The sequence below is a fragment of the Lactuca serriola genome, chromosome 6, assembly GCF_051521515.1.
Source record: "Lactuca serriola cultivar US96UC23 chromosome 6, Lser_US96UC23_V15, whole genome shotgun sequence".
NCBI lineage: Eukaryota > Viridiplantae > Streptophyta > Magnoliopsida > Asterales > Asteraceae > Lactuca > Lactuca serriola.
The window spans coordinates 88,714,964-88,731,093 of record NC_136413.1 but is presented as its reverse complement, the minus strand read 5'-3'; the positions used below and the strand labels follow the sequence as shown (position 1 = coordinate 88,731,093).

Genomic DNA, 16,130 nt, shown 5'->3' with positions numbered 1-16,130 from the left:
TGTTTCTAAGACTTGTCTCAGGTGTTGGTCATGCTCTTCTTTACTCTTTGAATAAATGAGTATGTCATCTATGAATAGAATCAAAAATTTGTCCAGGAATGACCGACATACTCGATTCATTAAGTCCATGAATATAGCGGGGGCGTTGGTTAGCCCGAACGGCATTACCAAAATTCGTAGTGACCGCATCTTGTTCGAAAGGCCGTCTTGGGAATATCACCCTCCAAGACTCGCAGCTGGTGATATCCCGATCTTAGATCGATCTTGGAAAAGTAGTTTTCTCCTTGGAGTTGATCGAACAAATCGTCAATTCGGGATAGGGGATACCAGTTCTTGATGGTAAGCTTGTTGAGTTCTCGGTAATCAATACAAATCCTGAATGATTTGTCCTTCTTTTTCACGAATAGTACTGGTGCTCCCCAGGGAGAGAAGCTTGGCCTGATGAATCCATTGCTGAGTAGTTCATTTAATTGGATGGATAGTTCTTGCATTTCTGCTGGGGCTAATTGGTATGGGGCTTTGGATACGAGGGTGGCTCCAGGGATTAGGTCAATTCTGAACTCCACTTGTCTTGTAGGTCATTACCATCCTTACTCACCTGAAAGAAGCTTGCCTATGCAAGGGTTTTGATTCAACCCTAAAAGGGTCAACTTTAAAATGGCTTCTTAATGTTCCTCCTTACTCTATAACATCATTTTATTATTTAGTTAATTTATTTAAAAATCAATTTTCTTGTAGCAGAACATTCGAAAAGATCACTAGTGATCTCTATCGGGTGGTCCAGGATCCTAAGGAATCCCTTAGGACTTTTGTGAACAGGTTTGGCAGGGAAGCTCTGAGTATCCCCAACATCGACATGGAAACTTCAATTGAAGCCTTTAAAATGGGCTTAAAGAAGGATTCTGCTTTTTATGAAGACCTCGTAATGACTCCATGCAAGAGGATAGACGAAGTCAGAAGCAAAGCGCTAAGGTTCATAAGGCTCAAAGAAGACAAGGAGATCCAAAAGAGGAGCAACCAACCAAGATCTTATGATCACCCCAAAAGGAAGGCCGACTCTTCGGCTCAAAGATCCTTTATGTCAAAACCATATTCCAAACCTGACCATTATAGGGTTAATGCCCTTAAAGAGGACAAAGAGGAAGAAGGTTTTCCTCAAATTACTGACTACTGTTTTTTCGCTGATATTTCAGGTGTAATATTTGCTATGCAGGATCTTGGAGACAAAGCAAGATGGCCAAGGAAAGAAAAAAAATCCACCGCTTGGAAAGACAAGTCTAAATGGTGTGCATACATTGAAGACTTTAGTCATATCACATAGGATTGCATGGCTCTCAAGAAGGAGATCAACTACCTCTTTAGAAAAGGATACCTCAAAGAAATCCTTGGAAGAAGAAAGGAGAGACCCAAAGAGAAAGACTAGGATCCTCAGAAGATCCTCGACAGACCGGGATCCCCTCTTGCTGACGCCAAGGTAATCAATGTAATCTATGGAGGATCTGACATTTGTGGTACCTCTTATTCTGGAGCAAAGAGACAAGCCAAGGTGTCAAAAATAGTGAAAGAAAAAGGACCAAAAAAGAACACGTCAATCACAAACAAGAAGGAGATCACCTTAGACGAAGCAGATAGACAAGACTGATGGGTTTTGAGCATTCTAACACTTCCTAAGTATACATGCAACCCTAATAACCTTGAATCTATGTTTTCTCTATATACATGCAAATTTCTTTTTCAAGGTGATTTCCTAACCAGCATGGCATGAGGAATATATATAAAACATAAAACTAGTAGAAATACATACCTTGTTGTTGCTTGGATTCCTTCAAGACTTTGTGAGCCTAGCACCCCAAATGTTGTGCCTCAAATGCTTCACACAGCACTACAAACTTGGAATAACTTGAGAGAGTGTCACTTAGCCTCAAAAAATCGGTTATGCCCTCTTATGAATACACTAGTACCGATTTTGCATGCTATAGGGTTTCTTTTATAGTGTGTTATAATTAGGAGTTACAAATGTAAACCCTAATTTTCATGACTCTTCATTTCTCATGACCCATGGGTTTGTAACTCCCATGGACTATCCATGGAGCTCCATATGGTTATAACCAAACCCATAAACCATGGATCATTAATCCACCATAAAAGAATTGATGATTGTCATAATCAACCCTATATATTTAATTAGTCTCACTTTGATCACCAAATTAATACTAGATTAATACTTGATCAATACTAATTAAATAATACTATTATTAATATATTAGAACTTATAATATATTAATAATCATAAGTGCCTTATTCTCTCATCTAGTCTATCCTAGTATTGCAATGCGATGCAACCCAAATGGACCATGCTGGGTCAGGTCAAGTACATACCAAATAAGGTTATGGACTTAGACACTATATCCAACAAAGACATCCAGGATCCTCACCATGACAGATTGGTGATCACTCTTTACACTACCAACCATTTTGTCAGAAGGATCCTTGTCAATGGAGGATCCTCAGTCAACATTATGATGGGTTTTGAGCATTCTAACACTTCCTAAGTGTACATGCAACCCTAATAAACCTTGGATCTATGTTTGTCTAAGATACATGTAAATAATTATTTTTCCAAGGTTTATATCCTAACTAGCATGGCATGGGGAACATGAATCAAATAAGCTAGTAGATACACTTACCTTGTAGTTGTAGTTGATTACTTGGAGTTCTAGAGCCTAGCACCAATAGTGTGGATGCCTCAAATGAAAGCCACAAATCACCACAAACTTGGAACTTGAGAGAATAGTCACTACTATCTTGAAATTGCCCTCACCTCAACAAGTGTCAACTAGTGTCATTTCAAGAACCAAAGCCTCCTTTATATAGTGTGGTGGATTAGGGTTAAACCCTAACACCCATGTCTCTTCATTTCCATTAGATCCATGGGTTAAAGCTCCATGGAGTATCCATGGACTTTTCCATCCAAGCCTAGCCCATTCTAAATAAGCATTAGCCCACACAATATAAATATAGAAGCCCATATTTAATTAGTAATATCTTTGATCACTAAATTAATCCTAGATTAATTATAGATCACTACTAATTAAATAATATGATCTTATATTAATATATTAGAACTTATAATATATTAATAAATCATAACTTGTACTATTCTCAAATGTTATCCATAAACTGTTCGGGTGAAGTGCAACCCAAATGGACCATGCCGGGTCGGGTCAAGTACATACCAAATATAGTTATGAACTTAGACACTATTCCAACAGTCTCCCACTTGGATAAGTCTAATAACTATAGTTGCAAGTATGACTTCAGGAACCGATCAGCAATCGTAGCTCTTTAAACTCTGTTGAACTAGAATGCGCCATTTAAGATAAGTGATCATATAATCCTCTGTTCTAGATATCAGCCGGACAAATACATGGAACAATGTCTTACTTATTGTCTAGCAGTTTGTTTCCCGATTTCCGATTTGTTTGACAAAGAACTTAATTGAACACATCAACTTAGTTCTGACCGGGCCCGGTACATAGGTCAAAACAAAATCATCGAGGGCCCCATATATCAGCTTCTAATCCAAGAAGGAACAGATAAACTTCGACTCATATGTTTGTTCTACCACTCATTGAATTACACACAAAAGCACGTTTTATAACATCGAGTTACCAATGCGTTTTCGTACAATCAATGCATAACCAACTTGTAAGTAACAAATCATATCTCTAGGTTTGAAGACTTATATGATATTACCGTCTCACGATCACTCGAGATAGAATTCCATGAAGTGATTCCAGTGAGCGTGGGTTGAGTCCAATGCTCAGAACTTATGAGCACTCATGATTGTTGTAGCCTTGTCCAACACCTTAGACCTCTGCAACCAATCATGACAGTCTTGATTCATACCTACTTCCGACATATGACCGACTGTGGAGGTTTGAATAATATGATATACCAAACATAATTATTCTGGAAGTCAAAACATGCAAAAAGAAATAAAGTAAACGATCAACAAGAGATAGCAACACTTTACTCACAAATAAAACACTTTTTATTCATCATATAATGTCAATTACACTTTACAAATTTCGAGGTTACCTAACTACTAAATCTAATATCATCCTTCAGCCCTATGCTCCGAGCATGCTGGAGATGCTTAACCCTACTCAGTCCCTTCGTGAGGGGATCTGCTGGGTTCTCATCCGATGATACCCTCTTCGCCACGAGGAGTCCTTCTTCAATTCGATGTTTGATAAAATGGTATTTTCTGTCGATGTGTCTGGATCTCCCGTGATCCCTTGGTTCCTTGGCTAAGGCAACCGCACTATTGATGTCACAGAAAATCTCCATTGGCTCTTTTATAGTTGGTACAACTCCAAGGTCTCCGATGAAGTTCTTTAGCCATATCGCCTCCTTTGCTGCCTCGCTTGCTGCTATATACTCTGATTCACAAGTGGAATCAGCCACTGTCTCCTGCTTGGAACTCTTCCAAGAAATTGCTCCTCCGTTTAGGGTAAAGACCCAGCCCGACTGAGAGCGGAAATTATCCCTATCAGTCTGGAAGCTAGCATCACTATTGATGGGTTTTTGAGCATTCTAACACTTCCTAAGTGTACATGCAACCCTAATAAACCTTGGATCTATGTTTGTCTAAGATACATGCAAATAATTAATTTTCCAAGGTTTATATCCTAACTAGCATGGCATGGGGAACATGAATCAAATAAAGCTAGTGGAAATACTTACCTTGTAGTTGTAGTTGATTGCTTGGAGTTTTAGAGCCTAGCACCAATAGTGTGGATGCCTCAAATGAAAGTCACAAATCACCACAAACTTGGAACTTTAAGAGAATAGTGACTACTATCTTGAAATTGCCCTCACCTCAACAAGTGTCAACTAGTATCATTTCAAGAACCAAGACCTCCTTTATATAGTGTGGTGGATTAGGGTTACATCCATGTAAACCCTAATACCCATGTCTCTTCATTTCCATGAGATCCATGGGTTAAAGCTCCATGGAGTATCCATGGACTTCTCCATGCAAGCCTAGCCCATTCCAAATAAGCATAAGCCCACACTATATAAATATAGAAGCCCATATTTAATTAGTAATATCTTTGATCACTAAATTAATCCTAGATTAATTATAGATCACTACTAATTAAATAATATGATCTTATATTAATATATTAGAACTTATAATATATTAATAAATCATAACTTGTACTATTCTCAAATATTATCCATAAATTGTTCGGGTGAAGTGCAACCCAAATGGACCATGCCGGGTCGGGTCAAGTACATACCAAATATAGTTATGGGCTTAGACACTATATCCAACAACTATACCCTACAACTCTCAAGTCATCACTCCCACCGAAGGTAAGGACCCAGTCCTTAGTCCTTCGCAGGTACTTGAGGATATTCTTTACCGCAGTCCAGTGTTCCTTGCCAGGGTTCCCATGATACCTGCTAACCATGCTCAAAGCAAAGGCTACATCAGGTCGAGTACACGTCATAGCATACATGATCGATCCTACAGCTGAAGCATAAGGTAGTCGACTCATTTATGCTATCTCAGCCTCAGTACTAGGGCTTTGTGTCTTACTTAATCTGGCATTACTCTGAATGGGTAACTCACCTTTCTTGGAGTTATGCATGTTGAATCTTTTCAACACTTTGTCCACATAGGTGCTTTGACTAAGTCCAATTAGTCTTTTACTCCTGTTTCTCAAAATCCTTATCCCTAGGATATATGCAGCTTCACCAAGGTCCTTCATAGCGAAACACTTCCCAAGCCAGGACTTTACTTCCTGCAGAGTTGGGATGTCATTTCCTATGAGTAGTATGTCGTCCACATACAGTACCAAAAAACTGACTATGCTCCCACTAGCCTTGATATAGACACAAGATTCATCTTCACTCCTTGAAAAACCAAATTCCTTGACTTTCTCATCGAAGCAAAGATTCCACCTGCGAGGTGCCTGTTTCAATCCATAAATGGATTTCTCGAGTTTACACACTCTATTGGGGTACTCTGTATTGACAAAACCCTCTGGCTGAACCATGTAAACATCCTCAGCCAACTTTCCATTAAGGAAAGTGGTTTTGACATCCATTTGCCATATTTCATAATCATGAAATGCAGCAATGGCTAACAGAACCCTAATAGACTTTATCTTGGCCACTGGTGAAAAGGTTTCATCATAATCAACTCCCGGAGTTTGAGAATAACCTTTTGCAACCAGTCGCGCCTTATAAGTGTGTACATTACCATCCATGTCGGTCTTCTTCTTGAAGATCCATTTGCACCCTACAGTCTTACGACCAGGTACATTCTCAACCAAGTTCCAAACTTGATTGTCATACATGGATTGTATCTCGCTATCCATAGCCTCTTTGCATTTAGCAGCCTCAGGGCCTGCCATGGCTTCCGTGTAGCTGTTAGGTTCATCCAGACCTACTAGTGTCTCATCACTAATAAGTGTCTCACCTTCCGCAGTAATATGGAAACCATAATAATGCTCATGTGCATTCCTAACTCTCGTGGAACGCCTTAGAGGTACAGGCACATCAACTGGCTCAACAGGAGTTTCCTCCTCAAGTTGAGGGCTAGGGTTCGAAGTTCCTTCACCACTTGACTCTTGAATTTCCTCAAGATCAATTTGCCTCCCACTGTCTCTTTGGCTTATGAATTCTCTCTCTCGAAAGACTCCTCTTCTTGCTACAAAGACCACATTATCACTAGGTTTGTAGAAGAGGTAACCAAAGGATTGCTGTGGGTAGCCGATGAAAATACACCTCTCGCTTCGAGGTTCGAGCTTATCATGAGTCTCGCGTCTCACGAAAGCCTCGCAACCCCAAATCTTGATGTGGTCTAGTTTAGGTACTTTACCAGTCCACATCTCGTGAGGAGTTTTGGCAACTTTCTTTGTAGGGACTAGATTAAGAATATGGGCGGCAATCTCTAAGGCATACCCCCAGAATGAGATTGGTAGCGTAGCTCGACTCATCATGGAACGAACCATATCCAACAAGGTTCGATTACGCCTCTCAGCTACACCATTCAACTGTGGTGTCCTGGGAGGTGTCAATTGTGAGACAATCCCACATTCCCTAAGATAGTCGAGGAACTCTGAACTAAGATACTCACCACCTCGATCGGATCGAAGCATCTTAATGTTCCTGCCCAATTGATTCTCGACTTCCTGTTTAAATTCCTTAAACCTCTCGAAAGTCTCTAACTTATGCTTGATTAAGTAGACATATCCATATCTACTGTAATCATCAGTAAAAGTCAAATAATAACGATTAGCATCCCTTGTGGCATGTTTGAATGGTCCACACACATCCGTGTGTACAAGGTCCAACAAACCTTCACCTCTCTCACATGAACCTGTGAAGGGTGACTTTGTCATTTTTCCAAGTAAGCATGATTCGCAACTATCATCTGACTTTAGGTCAAACGACTCCAAGACTCCATCCTTTTGGAGTTGGCCTATGCGTTTCTTGCTTATATGTCCAAGACGACAATGCCATAATGATGCTTTATCCAGGTTATTATTAGTAGTAGAATCAATACTGATGTGTGTAAAACCAACTAGTTTTAATCCTACTAACTTAGACACAAAATAAACACACGAAAGGCAGTGTACCTATCGATTAGTAATATAGTTCAAGCAAGTAGGGTATCGAACACAGGGAACGGTAAACAATTAAAATAAATGCTAATATTATCTAAATAAAACAAATAACAAAATGGGGGGTTTTCTCTAGTTTTACAAGACTAGGAACTTAATTAGAATAACCAACACACAAATTAACTAACTAGCAACTAAACCAATTAATTACCAACTAAATTCAATAATAAAGAGGACTTCTGTTTAGGTACGACTCATTTGTTCCCATGGATGATTTTAATGTATCAGATTAATTCTTCATTGGCTGCCGATTAAGATAATTAGGTCCACGTTCGCTATTCCTAATTCTTAGAAAACAAATTAACTCAAGCAATGGCCAGTTGTCTAAATTAACGGGTTTCCTAGATTATTGATTCGGGTTAAGTAAGACTTGTAATGGTTAATTAAATTGACCCTTCAATTAACCTATTGCTGATGTTCATCAAACAATCTCACACATTAACTTACCTATCTTCTAGTTAATTCTAGTTTCACATTCGTTATTCCTAGACATACAACTATGTGGTCACAATAAATCATATGAAATTAATAACTAAGAGATGTTCATACAACTTAATTACTAATTTATTAACAGAAGAATAGTTATTGTCAACACATAAGGTTCTTTAACAAGCTTAACAAAACATAATTACCAATTAAAAATAATCCTACTCAAATAATCAATCCATGTTCACAAAATTGTCTACCCTAACAGAAGAATAAGTTTTTAGCTCATGATTGCAGTAAACATAAACTCAAAAACGAAATCAAAGTATGTAAACATGATTCAAATAAAAAAGTTACTAAGAATAAACCAAAATTGTCTTGATTCTCTTCACAATTGAATGTAGGGTTGATTCTTTAGTTCCTCACGACCTAGCAGCACTTCCAATCGTTTCTCAGCCTCCTAGGGTTTCTCTCCATACTATGATATCGATCTGAAAGTCCCTTTATATAGATTTTCACAAAACAGAGGCTACTCGGCGAGTCCAGTGACCTACTCGGCGAGTCCGTCACTTAAAACCCGTGCACGGCAAGTCAGCGCGTCCAGAATCGCGAAACTTCTGACCAACTCGGCGAGTAATCGACCCTACTCGCCGAGTACGTTTCGAATCAGCATTTTCTCAAAACACGAAAGTCGTCCGAAATTGTGTCTACTTTTCAGAACATTTTGAATCTTGTCAATCGGAGTTACGGTTTATGAGATATGGCCAAAACACTGACGAGGGGTCAAGCTGTCCAGCAACATCCTTCTTTCTTCAAAATCCAAGATCCAAGCCTCCAATTGCTGGTTCTGCTTCATTTTCCACCCGAGCATGTAATTGTTGCTGAAAAATGAAATTATAAACTAATTAAGCACCTTTTGTTCATTAAATGAGACAAAAACAACATAAAGTATTAAGATAATGCATGAATTTTATAACTAAATATGTCCATATCAATACACAAAACATTATTTCCTAAGTTATCTACAACAGATACAGCTTCATACACACCATCACAAGGTAATGCTTGAAAATAAAAAACATTACTAAAGAAAACATCAATAGAACCAACTTCATTATTAAATGAAAAGGTAAACCCTTGTTTGTACAAAGCATGAAAGGAAATAATATTTCTTGCCATTCCTGGCGAGTAACAACATTTATTCAAATCTAAACTAAACCCACTACTTAGCGATAAAGTATAAACTCCAATCTTGGTGACAGGTGAAGTTTTCCTATTCCCCATGATCAAGTTTATTCTTCCTTGCTCCACATCCTCACTTCTTCTTAGTCCCTGCAAGTCACAACAAATATGAATACCACAACCGGTATCAAGGACCCAAGATTTAGAATGGGGTGAGTTATTAGAAATGATAGTGTAAGTACCTGCATGGTTGGGTTTGACTTTCCCATCCTTCACATCTTGCTGGTACTTTGGGCAGTTCCGCTTCCAATGTGACTTTTCATGGCAATAGAAGCATTTAGCCTCTTTTGGGTCAGAAGAAGGAGTGATGAAACCTTTCTTGGTTCCACTTGAAGAAGAGCCATCAAGGGTCCGAGCCTTGGTACCCTTCGAGGATCTCTTTCTCTTCCTCCCTCGACTTTTCCCGATTGCCAAAACCGGAGTTGAGTTTGGAGTAGGAGTGTTAACAACCGACTTCCCCTTAAGACCTGATTCTGCGGTCTTGAGAAGTCCCTGAAGTTTGCTGAGTGTGACCTCTTCCTTATTCATGTGATATGTCATGCGGAATTGATCATAGCACGATGGTAAGGAGTGCAAAATGATATCTATTGCAAGCTCCTCAGGGAAGTTCACATTAAGCTTCAACAAACAATCCACATACCTTTCCATTTTCTGCATGTGGCTCGTGACGGATTCCCCGTCCTTCATCATGGCTGTTATCATGGAGCAGATGATTTCATACCTCTCTTGTCGTGCACTTTGATGGTATCTTTCCATCAGATCTTGGTGCATTTCATAAGGGTAGAAATCCTCATAAGACTTTTGGAGTTCAGCTGTCATTGTGGCCAACATGATACATGCCACTTTGGTAGCATCTCTTTCATGTGTATGAAAGTCAGCGATCTCCTGAGGAGTTGCAGTGGACTCATCAATCTCCTTAAGCTCCTTGTCAAGGACATATTCTTTGTCCTCGTAGCGGGTAATCATCCTGATGTTTCTGATCCACTCATTGAAGTTGGATCCATCAAAGGTAACTTTCCCACACAAGCTCATAAGGGTAAAGGAGCCATTAGGATTCGAGCCAGAAGCAGCATTGTTTGAAGACATCTGAAAAGAAGAGAACAAGATTAGTATAGATATTAGGAGAGTCCTTAATAAAACACCCAAATGTAATATTAAGGCTAGGATCCAATCACAATATATTATAACTTAGAAGAGGTATTCCGTAATCCAAGCTATAACATATTCGAAAGGTAGGTGAATGACGATTCACCAATTTCCACCACGAAAACCGAAATATTTAAATATTAGGTTTTTGATTGGTTCTTAGAAATTCCTAGATTCTTTGAGATTCAATGAACTTTTCAAAGGCATGTTTCAATCTCGAGTGTGCCCTCCAAGTTTTGTAACTGGGATGTCGAGGATCACAAAACGAGGTGTGAAGTAACCATGCAAATCACTTGGTACCCTTAAGGTTTATCACTCAATCGATGTGCCGGTAAACCACACACGCTCCACCGATACTATAATAAACCTTTAAGTCACCCTTTACCTACCTTGTTAAGTCCAAGTTAGTGTGCCGGTTAACCACACACGCTCCACCAACGACTTAAACAAAGTGTAAAGTGTAATTTCATGGATTAGCACCTTATTCACATTTTTCCTAAAGTAACTAAGATTGGGAATTTAATAAAAACATTTAGTTACTTTATAATATTCATCATACTTTGAATGAGAATTTATAAGTCCTTGTCTTACCCGTTCGGCTAACGACGCTCCACCAGTCAAGCAAGCGGTGGGTGAGAGTGGACACCCATTAAGTCACCATTTTATAGGCAACAACCTTATACCCACCTTATAGACCGGCTTCGTGAATGAGGCGTACTAGCGGTGAGACGACTTTGTTCTTATACATATATATATATATATATATATATATATATATATATATATATATATATATATATAATTATTAAATCATCATAATATAAGTATAAGGGTTGAATTTTAACTTTTAAAATTCTAAGGGTTGGAACTAAAGTTTTAACTTAACTTTACTTGTTCCAAAACTTGAGGGCAAGTTTTGTAAACTTTCAAAACTTTTCATTTCTTGTAACTTATGAGTTTAATAGAGTAATAAAATGAGGACTTTTCATTTTTCTAACTCTTGTGTTCTTTTAATGGTTTTTTAATCCAAGAGACTTTTGGTTTTCCATAACTTGAGGACAAGTTATGGACTCCATTAAATCACATTATGATCAAGAATTAAACTACCACATAGGTTACAAATAATTCCTATGATCATCTAAACTTCATAAGAACAAGAATATGAATATGAACACTTTCAAGAATCAAAATCACATTAAACTTTGTAATTTTGATAACTAGTTGTTGTAAATGAATTAGCAAAAACATTACACCATCTAAAACAAGTTTTCAAGTACCAAAACAGTTTAGGGTAATGTTTCCAATCCATTTCCAGCAACTAAAGTCGAAAATCTGCACTCTGTCGACCCTACTCGCCGAGTGCATGAACCTGCTCGCCGAGTAGGTTGAAGATACACATGAACTCGACGAGCCCCCCCATGGACTCGCCGAGTCCATTCGTCAGACAACAAGTTTTTTGACTTTTTTCAACTTTTAAGCACAAGTATCAAACAAACAGAACCAGGCTCTGATACCACTGATGGGTTTTGAGCATTCTAACACTTCCTAAGTGTACATGCAACCCTAATAAACCTTGGATCTATATTTGTCTAAGATACATGTAAATAATTATTTTTCCAAGGTTTATATCCTAACTAGCATGGCATGGGGAACATGAATCAAATAAGCTAGTAGATACACTTACCTTGTAGTTGTAGTTGATTACTTGGAGTTCTAGAGCCTAGCACCAATAGTGTGGATGCCTCAAGTGAAAGGCACAAATCACCACAAACTTGGAACTTGAGAGAATAGTCACTACTATCTTGAAATTGCCCTTACCTCAACAAGTGTCAACTAGTGTCATTTCAAGAACCAAAGCCTCCTTTATATAGTGTGGTGGATTAGGGTTAAACCCTAATACCCATGTCTCTTCATTTCCATGAGATCCATGGGTTAAAGCTCCATGGAGTATCCATGGACTTTTCCATCCAAGCCTAGCCCATTCTAAATAAGCATTAGCCCACACAATATAAATATAGAAGCCCATATTTAATTAGTAATATCTTTGATCACTAAATTAATCCTAGATTAATTATAGATCACTACTAATTAAATAATATGATCTTATATTAATATATTAGAACTTATAATATATTAATAAATCATAACTTGTACTATTCTAAAATATTATCCATAAACTGTTCGGGTGAAGTGCAACCCAAATGGACCATGCCGGGTCGGGTCAAGTACATACCAAATATAGTTATGAAATTAGACACTATTCCAACACATTATACTCCTGGATGTGTTAAAAAGAATGAACATCCCGGAGTCTGAAATAGTTAAAGATCTTCAGTGATGATCAGATTCATCGGCGAAACCAATCACACTGTCGGAGAGATAAAGCTACATATTTACATAGAGGGGGTAAACTCTATACAACATTTTTGTGTAATCGATACATTATCCTCTCATAATGTTATACTAGGTAGACCATGGATCCACGAAATGAAGGCCGTTCCATCGACATATCACCAGTGTTTGAAGATGCCTAGCCTAGGGGGGACAGTGAAGATCATAGGAGATCAACGAGAATCCAAAGAATGCTACAATACTTCGATAAAAGCCTCGACGATGCCACGCCAAGCATAACAATTAAATAAGGGGGCACAAGACATACTGGGAAGAAGAAAACAAGATATAAAAGAGGTGCCCCTGAACCTTGAGGATCCTGAAGCCAAAATTCTCATAGGATCCTTAATGCCTGAACAAATCGAACATGATTTAATAAAGTTCCTCAAAGCTAGAAGCAATACCTTTGCATGGTAGCATGAGGACATGACTGGTATAAACAAAGATATAATAACCCATAAACTTGATATGTGCTTATTTAGTCATAGAAATCATTCATTATCTTATTAATTATTGTTGATTTTATAGCATTTTATGGACAAAAGGTACTTAATTAGCTTAATATTTCAATTTCAGCAATAAAAGACATGCTTGGGTGAAAAAGGAAGAGGATTGAGTGATTGGAAGCTTAGAGATTGAAGATTAAAGAAAGAAGCTGAATAAAAGAAGAAACTCGACGAGTTTTTAGCACAAACTCAATGAGTTAATTAAAATATTCTCGATTTAAGGATGCCTTGTCGTACACGTTGTATACGCAAATTAATGAAGAAACTCGTCGAGTTATTCTAAAAAACTTGACGAGTTGGATCGATTTTTGGTAACTATAAATAGATAACTTGTAGGCCTGAAAACCTAACTTTTGCTGGAGGCTAGCTGCGACTTTTGAAGATCAGAAGGGTTATTGGAGCTGCAAATTTCGAGATTTCAACATAAGAGGCAATTTCAAAGAGAATCAAAGGCAAACAATCATTCTGCTTTTATTAATCTTTGTTTTGAACCATGTTTGAATCATTAGATTTTGAAATTAGATTATTATTTGCTGTAGATATGAGCTAAAAGCTTTTTACTTCTGTTTCGATGAGATAAGCTTATGAATATGGTTTGATTGAGTGGTTGAATTGATATTAATTTGGTTATTCATCTTGTTAAGTTTATTAAAGATCCTTATGTATTGATGATAAATGTTTTTAGTTAACAAATAAGTGATTGAGTTGCATGAAAATCTTCTTGATTACTTGATTCATATAGTTTTATGAATATAAGATTGTATGCCTAGGAATAGTGAATATGAAACTAGGTTTAACTATAAAATATGTAAATCAATGTGTGAGCATGTGTGATGAACATCCATATATGAGTTGATTGAATTGAACAAATTTGATTAACTATTGTTATAAGTCTTTCTTGATACGAACTGAACACTAGGAAACTTGTTAATTTAATCACTTGATCACTGTTTGAATGAACTTGTCTACTAAAGGATTGGTAACAATGAACATGAACCCAATCACATTAGGAATCGGTAACCATTGACATATTAATTCATTGCACTTGCCACGAAATCAACCATAGGAATAAGTGAATCGAATCTAAACAGAAGTCTCTTTTATCATTGAATCTAGTTATCCTTTCCTGCTCTTCTTAGTTTTTAATTGTTTTTGTTTGAGTTTTAAAGTGCTCGATTAACTTTATAGTCTTGCAAAACTAGAGAAAACCCCCTCTTTTATTAATTGTTTTTAATTAGGTAATACTAGTATTTAATTTGATTGTTACCGTTCCCTCTGTTCAATACCCTACTTGCTTAAACTAAACTACTATCGATAGGTACACTGCCTGCGTGTGTTTGTTTACATTTGAGTTTGTTAGGATTAAAACTAGTTCGTTTTACACACATCAAGTTTTTGGCGCCGTTGCGGGGGAACGATTCTAATAATTATATTATTTGCTGGTATTATCGATCCTGTGTGTTAGATCTTTCTTGCATAAAGTTACCTGTTCTTAGTTTTTATTTTTCTTGACTTTCTGTATTTTTGCATTAAACTCGTCGAGTTTCTTCTAAAAACTCGACGGGTTTATTCTGTTTTCAGTTTCGTTAATTCTTCGTTTTTGTTCGTTTTACGCTTATTTTTCTGTTTTGTTTCAGGTTTTTATGACCCGAGGCTCCAGTTCTACACTAGTGCCACCTGTAGAAGATCCGGAGTTGATTATTCGCAAAAAAGGAGGAAAAGCGATCGAATCCGACACATCCACGTTTGGTGAAGAAAGTAATTCCGATCAAGAAGACAACATGGCCGACATCGCCGACATACCGATGGGAGACTACAAGAAGCGGATAAGAGATGGTACCGGGCCGGGACTCGTGCAACCAGCAGTCCCAGCTACTGCCAATTTTGAGTTGAAGGGTCACATCCTTGCACAACTAAAAGACATTCCATTCTATGGAAAGGAGCACGAAGATGCTTACAAGCATATTGAAGAAGTTATGGACATTGCTTACTATTTCCACATGCCAAATGTGCCTCGAGATACTGTTTTGCTACGGATGTTACCGGTTACATTCAAGGGAGCCGCAAAGGAATGTTTGAAATCTTTACCCCCGGATCCATTACAACATGGCAAAAGATGTGCGAAGAGTTCATTGACCAGTTTTGTCCACCTTCTAAGATTACCAAATTGAAGAAAGTAATTGCTAACTTTGAGAAATTGCTGGGAGAATCACTTTATGAGGCGTGGGAGAGATACAAGGGCTTAATAAGAAATTGCCCTCAAAACGACCTAAACATGCAACAAGAGGTTCCATCTTTTATGATGGTGTGAACGTCACAACTAGGAAATTACTAGATTCCCAAGGACCCCTCACGAAGAAAGCACCAAACGTCATTAAAACATTGGTAGAAGAATTCTCCAAACATTCAAGAGAGTACCATAATCCAAGGAACGATACAACTAGAGGCGTGGTTAACTCAGTTTCCGATGACATGGCGACAATGATGGCCAAACTAGAAAGTATGGATCGTAGGATGACAAAGATGGATCAATCCATCCATGCCATAAGGGTGGGTTGTGACAATTGTAGCGGTCCCCATCTTACTAAGGATTGCGATCTTGATGAGAATGGCAACCGGAAGGCACAAGTTTGTTATTCGAGTGGCGATAGATTTGATGATGATTGGCGAAAGCCCAAGAAGGAGTGGCTCCCCTACGACGAGTAAAAGAAGGCAA

General features: G+C 37.9%; 1 non-coding gene across 1 annotated transcript; it reads right to left on the bottom strand.

Annotated features, from left to right (window-relative positions):
• Nucleotides 1–15,578: 15,578 nt before the first annotated feature.
• LOC145060615 (small nucleolar RNA R71) lies at nucleotides 15,579–15,685 on the bottom strand. Its single transcript, XR_013686832.1, has one exon. It is a non-coding gene; the product is annotated as a small nucleolar RNA R71 (small nucleolar RNA).
• Nucleotides 15,686–16,130: the final 445 nt, after the last annotated feature.